Below are 10,387 nucleotides of genomic sequence, written 5' to 3'. Positions count from 1 at the left end.
GCACCCTATTGGATATGGTGCGTACCATGATGTCTCTTATCGAATTACCACTATCGTTCATGGGTTAGGCATTAGAGACAACCACATTCACTTTAAATAGGGCACCACGTAATTCCGATGAGATGACACCGTATGAATTATGGTTTAGAGAAACCTAAGTTGTCGTTTCTTAAAAGTTTGGGGCTGCGACGCTTATATGAAAAAGTTTCAGGTTGATAAGCTCGAACCCAAAGCGGATAAAATGCATCTTCATAGGAAACCCAAAACAGTTGGGTATACCTCCTAATTCAGATCCGAAAGCAATATGGATTGTTTCTAGAATCGGGTCCTTTCTCGAGGAAAAGTTTCTCTCGAAAGAATTGAGTGGGAGGATGGTGGAGACTTGATGAGGTTATTGAACCGTCTCTTCAACTAGTGTGTGACAGGGCACAAGGAGTTGTTCCTGTGGCACCTACACCAATTGAAGTGGAAGCTTATGATATTGATCATGAAACTTCGGATCAAGTCACTCCCAAACCTCGTAGGATGACAATGATGCGTACTACTTCAGAGTGGTACGTAATCCTGTCTTGAAGGTCATGTTGCTAGACAACAATGAACCTACGAGCTATGGAGAAGCGATGGTGGGCCCGGATTCCGATAAATGGCTTGAGGCCATAAAATCCGAGAGAGGATCCATGTATGAAAACAAAGTGTAGACTTTGGCAGAACGGCTCGATGGTCGTAAGGCTAATGAGTACAGATGGATTTCAAAAGGAAGACGGACAATGATGGTAAATGTCACCATTAAGAAAGCTCGACTTGTCGTTAAGATGTTTTCCGACCAGTTCAAGGAGTTGACTACGATGAGATTTTCTCACTCGTAGCGATGCTAAGAGTCTGTTGGAATTATATTAGCGATTACTGCATTATTTATGAAATCTTGCAGATAGGATGTCAAAACATTGTTTCCTCGACGATTTTAATGAGGAAAGGTTGTATGTGATACAACCGGAAGGTTTTGTCAATCCCGAAAGATGCTAATAAGTATGCAAAGCTCTAGCAATCCTTCTAAGGACTGGAGTGAGCATCTCGGAGTTGGAATGTATGCTTTGATGATGATCAAAAAATTTGGGTTTGTACAAAGTTTATGAGAAACTTGTATTTCCAAAGAAGTGAGTGGGAGCACTATAGAATTTCTGATGAGTATATGTTGTTGACATATTGTTGATCAGAAATGACGTAGAATTTCTGGAAAGCATATAGGGTTATTTTGAAAGTGTTTTTCAATGGAAAGCCTGGATTAAGCTACTTGAACATTGAGCATCAAGATCTATAAGGATAGATCAAAATGCTTAATAATACTTTCAAATGAGCACATACCTTGACATGATCTTGAAGGTGTTCAAGATGGACCAGTCAAAGAAGGAGTTCTTGCCTGAGTTGTAAGGTACGAAGTTAAGACTTAAAGCTCGACCACGGCAGAATAGAGAGAAAGGACGAAGGTCGTCCCCTATGCTTAAGACGTAGGCTCTTCAGTATGCTATGCTGTGTACCGCACCTGAAGTGTGCCTTGCCATGAGTCAGTCAAGGGGTACAAGAGTGATCCAAGAATGGCTCACAGGACAGCGGTCAAAGTTATCCTTAGTAACTAGTGGACTAAGGAATTTTCTCGATTATGGAGGTGGTAAAAGAGTTCGTCGTAAAGGTTACGTCGATGCAAACTTAACACCTATCCGGATAGCTCTGAGTAGAGAGACCGGATACATATAATGGAGCACTAATTTAGAATAGCTCAAAGTAGAACAGTTATTTGGAATAGCTCCAAATAGAGCGTGGTAGCTGCATCTAGGAGATGACATAGAGATTTGTAAAGCACACACAGATCTGAAAGGTTCAGACCCGTTGACTAAAACCTCTCTCACAAGCAACATGATCAAACATAAAACTCATTGAGTGTTAATCACATAGTGATGTGAACTAGACTACTGACTCTAGTAAACTCTTGGGTATTAGTCACATGGCGATGTGACCTGTGAGTGTTAATCACATGGCGATGTGAACTGGATTATTGACTCTAGTGCAAGTGGGAGACTGTTGGAAATATGCCCTAGAGGCAATAATAAAAGTATTATTATTATATTTCCTTGTTCATGATAATTGTCTTTTATTCATGCTATAACTGTATTATCCGGAAATCGTAATACACGTGTGAATACATAGACCACAATATGTCCCTAGTGAGCCTCTAGTTGACTAGCTCGTTGTGATCAACAGATAGTCATGGTTTCCTGGCTATGGACATTGGATGTCGTTGATAAAGGGATCACATCATTAGGAGAATGATGTGATGGACAAGACCCAATCCTAAGACTAGCACAAAAGATCGTGTAGTTCATTTGCTAGAGCTTTGCCAATGTCAAGTATCTCTTCCTTCGACCATGAGAGCGTGTAACTCCTGGACACCGTAGGAGTGCTTTGGGTGTATCAAATGTCACAACGTAACTGGGTGACTATAAAGGTGCACTACAGGTATCTCCGGAAGTATCTATTGTTTTATGCGGATCGAGACTGGGATTTGTCACTCCGTGTAAACGGAGAGGTATCTCTGGGCCCACTCGGTAGGACATCATCATATGCGCAATGTGACCAAGGAGTTGATCACGGGATGATGTGTTACGGAACGAGTAAAGTGACTTGCCGGTAACGAGATTGAACAAGGTATTGGATACCGACGATCGAATCTCGGGCAAGTAACATACCGATAGACAAAGGGAATTGAATACGGGATTGATTAAGTCCTTGACATCGTGGTTCATCCGATGAGATCATCGTGGAACATGTGGGAGCCATCATGGGTATCCAGATCCCACTGTTGGTTATTGACCGGAGAACGTCTCGGTCATGTCTGCATGTCTCCCGAACCCGTAGGGTCTACACACTTAAGGTTCGATGACGCTAGGGTTATAAAGGAAGTTTGTATGTGGTTTCCGAATGTTGTTCGGAGTCCCGGATGAGATCCCGGACGTCACGAGGAGTTCCGGAATGGTCCGGAGGTAAAGATATATATATGGGAAGTCCTAGTTTGTCCACCGGAAAATGTTCGGGATTTTTCGGTATTGTACCGAGAAGGTTCTAGAAGGTTCCGGAGTGGGGCCCACCTGCATGGGGGGACCCACATGAACGTGGGTAGTGGGGGCAAGGCCCCACACCCCTGGTCAAGGCGCACCAAGATCCCCCCTTAGAAGGAATAAGATCATATCCCGAAGGGATAAGATCAAGATCCCTAAAAAGGGGGGATAACAATCGGTGGGGAAGGAAATGATGGGATTTCTTTCCTCCCACTTTGGCCAACGCCCCAATGGACTTGGAGGGCAAGAAACCAGCCCCTCCACCCCTATATATAGTGGGGAGACGCATGGGAGCTTCAGACGAAGTTCTGGCGCAGCCCTCCCCCTCTCCCAAGTCGTCCTCCTCTCCCGTGGTGCTTGGCGAAGCCCTGCTGGATTGCCACGCTCCTCCATCACCACCACGCCGTTGTGCTGCTGTTGGATGGAGTCTTCCTCAACCTCTCCCTCTCTCTTTGCTGGATCAAGGCGTGGGAGACGTCACCGGGCTGTACGTGTGTTGAACGCGGAGGTGCCGTGCGTTCGGCACTTGATCATCGGTGATTTGAATCACGACGAGTACGACTCTATCAACCCCGTTCACTTGAACGCTTCCGCTTAGCGATCTACAAGGGTATGTAGATGCACTCTCCTTCCCCTCGTTGCTGGTTTCTCCATAGATAGATCTTGGTGACACGTAGGAAAATTTTGAATTTCTGCTACGTTCCCCAACAGGTTTTATTATGTACTTTGCAATAAAATACAAGTAATATTTTACATGAGTTCACCAGAATAAGTTCTGTATATAGACCAAAGCTATTTTGTTTGGTTTTGCTACCTCCTTAATATCTTATGTTCTGGTACTACTAATGTAAAACCTCAACTTTTCAGCGAGCTATGGAAAAACTGGTGGAACCGCCACCTTCTGAATGTGGCGAGGCAACTATAACCGCAATGTCAGCTCTTGCTGAAGTGGGTCAGTACCTGTCCACTAACAGTGCCAAAAGCACATTCCTACGTAATACTGGGTTGGTTGTTAAGGCAATATTTTCCAAACTACCTCATGATCAATATATGCAAGCTCAAAACAATGTTGTATCTGCGCTCCAGATACAAGTCCATTCCCTAACAGAGACCCTTTGTGAAACAAGGAGAGACATTGTTCGATGTTGTCAAGATATGCATGGTTTTGAAACCAAACTATCATACATTTGCTATGTTGTTCAGGAGCCTAGGAGAACTAAAGGCGAAGGTTATGGTGCTCCATCGGACAATACAACATGAAAACATAACAGTCAGGTCAAATGAACTGAGCTTCTGAACTTCTGGTGGTGCATTTATCTGCTAGACTGTTAACTTTTATGCCAACCTTCCTTTTGTTTTATAGTTGTAATTTGTTTGGTGCGATACAAAATTTGTTCTTAACGTGCAGCCACTGGCAGAAGAAAACAGCAAGCCATTTTTGTATAGTGTAGGGTGTTCCCTATCTTTGCACTGATGGCGGACTTTGATGCCCACTGGATGTAATATGTGTAATAGCAGTAATAGCCTAGCATAAGTTGCTTGCTTATTTAATTCCTTATTATCTTGTTTATTTGTTTTCTTGTAGTCAGTGCAGTTTGTTTCCGTGGTTTGCTAGTGGCTGCAAAAACCTATTTTTAAAACTAGGCCACATTAACCATGGGCTACATATTTACTGTAGTTAACATGGGCCTCCTGCGGGTCGTAGAAACAATGGGCCTTCTAAGGGCCATAGAAACAATGGGCCTTCTGCGGGGCATAGAAACAATGAGCCTTATACGGGCCATAGACACAATGGGCCTTCTACGGGCCGTATCATCAATGGGCCTTCTACGGGTCGTATGATCGGTTGGCCAAGCATGGGCCAATAACAGACCACATTACGGTCGTAAATGGGCCGACCATAATGGGCCGTCGTTAATCGACCGTATTTGATGACGCTATGAAAACGTCCCAGCGTATTAATGGGCCACAAACGGGCCGACTGTAACCACGGGCTAAATTTGGCCCACAAGCAGAAAATGACAGTAATAGACCGAAAGTAAATGAATGCTGGAAATGAGCCCAAGAATAAATGGGCACTGAGAAGGCCCAAAGGTAACATGGGCTAGAAATGGCCCAACGGAATAATGGGCCGTTAATGGGTATAAAGTGATACACTATTCATTACAGGCCAGTTTTACCACGGGCCATTAATGGGCCGAGGGTTACTAAGGGCCTCATATGGGCTGAAAGACGTCATGGGCCATACATGGGCCAGAAGTTAAAACGGGCTGGAATTATATTGGATGGCCCAGATGACGCTACTGGGCCTAATTCGGATAGGCCGTAAACGGGACCTGGGTTAGCGGGCTGTAAATGGGCTATATGTGAACAGGCCGCTAACAGGCTTGCCGTGGGCCGACCCGCCACCTTTTGACAAAGTCAAACGGGCCGGCCTTTTCACAGGAATGGGCCTCTGTTGGGCTATGCCACGTGTCGACATATCATAGTCACTTTGGGTCCAATGAGTGGATGACATCTGTCCCAACGGTGAGCCGACACATGTTTCCTCCAACCAATGATGATTTTACACGTGGAAAATCCTCATTGGTCGGTGCTGTTAACGGGTTATTGGATCCAAAACCGGACACGATAGCTTAACAGCGTTCTGTTACGGTGGATGCCACATGTCGGTCACTGATACGTCTCCAACGTATCTATAATTTTTGATTGCTCCATGCTATATTATCTACTGTTTTGAATGTTTATGGGCTTTATTATACACTTTTATATCATTTTTGGGACTAACCTATTAACCCAGAGCCCAGTGACAGCTTCTGTTTTTACCCTGCTTTAGGGTTTCGAAGAAAAGGAAAATCAAACGGAGTCCAATTGACCTGAAACTTCACGGAACTCATTTTTGGAAGGAAAGAAGCCCAGAAGACTTGGAGTGCACGTCGGGGGACCTACGAGGAGGCCACGAGGCAGGGGGCGCGCCCACCCCCTGGGCGCGCCCTCCACCCTTGTGGGCCCCTCGTGGCCCCCCTGACGTACTTCTTCCTCCTATATATCTCTATATACCCTAAAAACATACATGGAGACGATAGATCGGGAGTTCCGCCGCTAGAAGCCTCCGTAGCCACCAAAAGCCAACCTAGACCCGTTCTGGCACCCTGCCGAAGGGGGCAATCCCTCTCCGGTGGCCATCTTCATCATCCCGGTGCTCTCCATGACGAGGAGGGAGTAGTTCTCCCTCGGGGCTGAGGGTATGTACCAGTAGCTATGTGTTTGATCTCTCTCTCTCTCTCTCTCTCTCTCTCTCTCTCTTGTGTTCTTGAGATGATACAATCTTGATGTATCGCGAGCTTTCTATTATAGTTGGATCCTGTGATGTTTCTCATCCCCCTCTTCTCTCTTGTAATGGATTGAGTTTCCCCTTTGAAGATATCTTATCGGATTGAGTCTTTAAAGATTTTAGAACACTTGATGTATGTCTTGTCGTGCGTATCTGTGGTGACAATGGGATATCACGTGATTCACTTGATGTATGTTTTGGTGATCAACTTGCGGGTTCCGCCCATGAACCTATGCATAGGGGTTGGCACACGTTTTCGTCGTGATTCTCCAGTAGAAACTTTGGGGCACTCTTTGAGGTTCTATGTGTTGGTTGAATAGATGAATCTGAGATTGTGTGATGCATATCGTATAATCATACCCACAGATACTTGAGGTGACATTGGAGTATCTATGTGACATTAGGGTTTTGGTTGATTTGTGTCTTAAGGTGTTATTCTAGTACGAACTCTAGGGCTGTTTGTGACACTTATAGGAATAGCCCAACGGATTGATTGGAAAGAATAACTTTGAGGTGGTTTCGTACCCTACCATAATCTCTTCCTTTGTTCTCCGCTATTAGTGACTTTGGAGTGACTCTTTGTTGCATGTTGAGGGATAGTTATGTGATCCAATTATGTTATTATTGTTGAGAGGACTTGCACTAGTGAAAGTATGAACCCTAGGCCTTGTTTCCTAGCATTGCAATACCGTTTACGCTCACTTTTATCATTAGTTACCTTGCTGTTTTTATATTTTAAGATTACAAATACTATTATCTACTATCCATATACCACTTGTATCACCATCTCTTCGCCGAACTAGTGCACCTATACAATTTACCATTGTATTGGATGTGTTGGGGACACAAGAGACTCTTTGTTATTTGGTTGCAGGGTTGCTTGAGAGAGACCATCTTCATCCTATGTCTCCTACGGATTGATAAACCTTAGGTCATCCACTTGAGGGAAATTTGCTACTGTCCTACAAACCTCTGCACTTGGAGGCCCAACAACGTCTACAAGAAGAAGGTTGTGTAGTAGATGTCAAGCTCTTTTCTGGTGCCGTTGCCGGGGAGGTGAGCGCTTGAAGGTATATCTTTAGATCTTGCAATCGAATCTTTTTGTTTCTTGTTTTAGCACTAGTTTAGTTTATAAAAGAAAACTACAAAAAAATATGGAATTGAGTTTGCCTCATATGCTTCATCTTTTTAATATCTTTCGTGAGTATGATGGAAAGGAAAATTGTGCCAAAGTGTTAGAAAAAGAATGCATTAAAATGTTTGGCACTAAATCCTTGTATGATGAGCATGATTGCAATGTTGTTAGTATGAATTCTTTGAATATCCATGATGCTAATGATATACAAAGCCACAAGCTTGGGGAAGCTATGTTTGATGAAGATGATAGTTTTTGTCCCCCAAGCTTTGATGAGCAAATTTATTATGATGAAAGCATGCCTCCTATTTATGATGATTATATTGATGAAAGTGGATTTGTAAAGGTCATGACTTTATTTAGAGATGAATCCACTATTTCGGAAGAGGCTCCAATTGATTATGAGAACAAAGTTGCTATCTATGATGATTATTGTGATGACTTGTATGCTATAAAGAATAATGATATACATGAAACTTGTCATCATGATTTTAGTTTTCAATTGGATTATGCCTCACATGATAATTATTTTGTTGAGTTTGCTCCCACTATTATTCATGAGAAGAATCTTGCTTATGTGGAGAGTACTAAATTTTCTATGCTTGTAGATCATGAAAAGAATGCTTTAGGCGCTGGTTATATTGTTGAATTCATTCATGATGCTACTGAAAATTATTATGACGGAGGAATATATGCTTGTAGGAATTGCAAAAATATCAACTTTCCTCTCTATATGCTTAAAGTTTTGAAGTTATGCTTGTTTTACCTTCCTATGCTAGTTGATTATTGCTCCCACAAATTGTTTACTCACAAAATCCTTATGCATAGGAAGTGGGTTAGACTTAAATTTATTAGCAATATTCTTCATGATGCTCTCTTTATGTTTCAATTCTTATCCTTTATGTGAGCATCATTGAAATCATCATGCCTATCTAGGGGCGTTAAACGATAGCGCTTGTTGGGAGGCAACCCAACTTTATTTTTTTCCTTACTTTTTGCTCCTTTTTAATAATAAATAATTTATCTAGCCTCTGTTATGATTGAGTTTTTATGCTTTTAATTAGTGTTTGTGCCAAGTAGAACTGTTGGGAAGACTTGGGGAAAGTCTTGTTGATCATGCTGTAAAAAACAGAAACTTTAGCACTCACGAGAATTGCTGCCATTTTTTATTGGAGAGTGATTTTAGTTAATTGTATTTGTAGATGATTAATATATAAATTTCTCAGGTCCAGCAATTTATTTGAGAATTTTATGAGTTCCAGAAGTATACGTTTGATCTAGATTACTACAGACTGTTCTGTTTTTGACAGATTCTGTTTTCGATGTGTTGTTTGCTTATTTTGATGAATCTATGAGTAGTATCGGAGGGTGTGAACCATAGATAAGTTGGAATACAGTAGGTTTAACACCAATATAAATAAAGAATGAGTTCATTACAGTACCTTGAAGTGGTGATTTATTTTCTTATACTAACGGGGCTTACGAGTTTTCTACTTTAAGTTTTGTGTTGTGAAGTTTTCAAGTTTTGGGTAAAGATTCGATGGACTATGAAATAAGGAGTGGCATGAGCCTAAGCTTTGGGATGCCCAAGGCACACCAAGGTAATATTCAAGGATAGCCAAGAGCCTAAGCTTGGGGATGCCCCGGAAGGCATCCCCTCTTTCGTCTTCGTTCATCGGTAACTTTACTTGGAGCTATATTTTTATTCTCCACATGATATGTGTTTTGCTTGGAGTGTCATTTTATTTTATGTAGTTTTGATTGCTGCTTGAATAAAATACCAAGATCTGAAATTATTAAATGTTAGAGAGTCTTCACATAGTTGCATAATTATTCGACTACTCATTGATCTTCACTTATATCTTTCGCAGTAGTTTGTCATTTGCTCTAGTGCTTCACTTATACCTTTTAGAGCATGGTGGTAGTTTTATTTTGAAGAAATAAATGAACTCTCATGCTTCACTTGTATTATTTTGAGAGTCTTAAATAGCATGGTAATTTGCTTAAAATCCTAATATGCTAGGTATACAAGATTAATAATAAAACTTTCTTATGAGTGTATTGAATACTAAGAGAAGTTTGATGCTTGATGATTGTTTTGAGATATGGAGGTAATAATATCAAAGTCATGCTAGTTGAGTAGTTGTGAATTTGAGAAATGCTTGTGTTGAAGTTTGCAAGTCTCGTAGCATGCATGTATGGTAAACGTTGTGTAAAAAATTTGAAACATGAGGTGTTATTTGATTGTCTTCCTTATGAGTGGCGGTCGGGGACGAGCGATGGTATTTTCCTACCAATCTATCCCCCTAGGAGCATGCACATAGTGCCGAGGTTTTTGATGACTTGTAGACTTTTGCAATAAGTATGTGAGTTCTTTATGACTAATGTTGAGTCCATGGATTATACGCACTCTCGCCCTTCCATCATTGCTAGCCTCTTCGGTACCGTGCATTGCCCTTTCTCACATTGAGAGTTGGTGCAAACTTCGCCGGTGCATACAAACCCCGTGATATGATACGCTCTGTCACACATAAACCTTCTTATATCTTCCTCAAAACAGCCACCATACCTAACTATTATGGCATTTCCATAGCCATTCCGAGATATATTGCCATGCAACTTTCCATCATTCTGTTCATCATGACACATTCATCATTGTCATATTGCTTAGCATGATCATGTAGTTGACATAGTATTTGTGGCAAAGCCACCATTCATAATTCTTTCATACATGTCACTCATGAATCATTGCACATCCCGGTACACCGCCGGAGGCATTCATATAGTCATCTTTTGTTCTAGTATCGA

Source organism: Triticum dicoccoides, chromosome 6A, assembly GCF_002162155.2.
Source record: "Triticum dicoccoides isolate Atlit2015 ecotype Zavitan chromosome 6A, WEW_v2.0, whole genome shotgun sequence".
Taxonomy (NCBI): Eukaryota; Viridiplantae; Streptophyta; class Magnoliopsida; order Poales; family Poaceae; genus Triticum; species Triticum dicoccoides.
The sequence above is the reverse complement of the archived record's forward strand: the minus strand, read 5'-3'. Positions refer to the sequence as shown.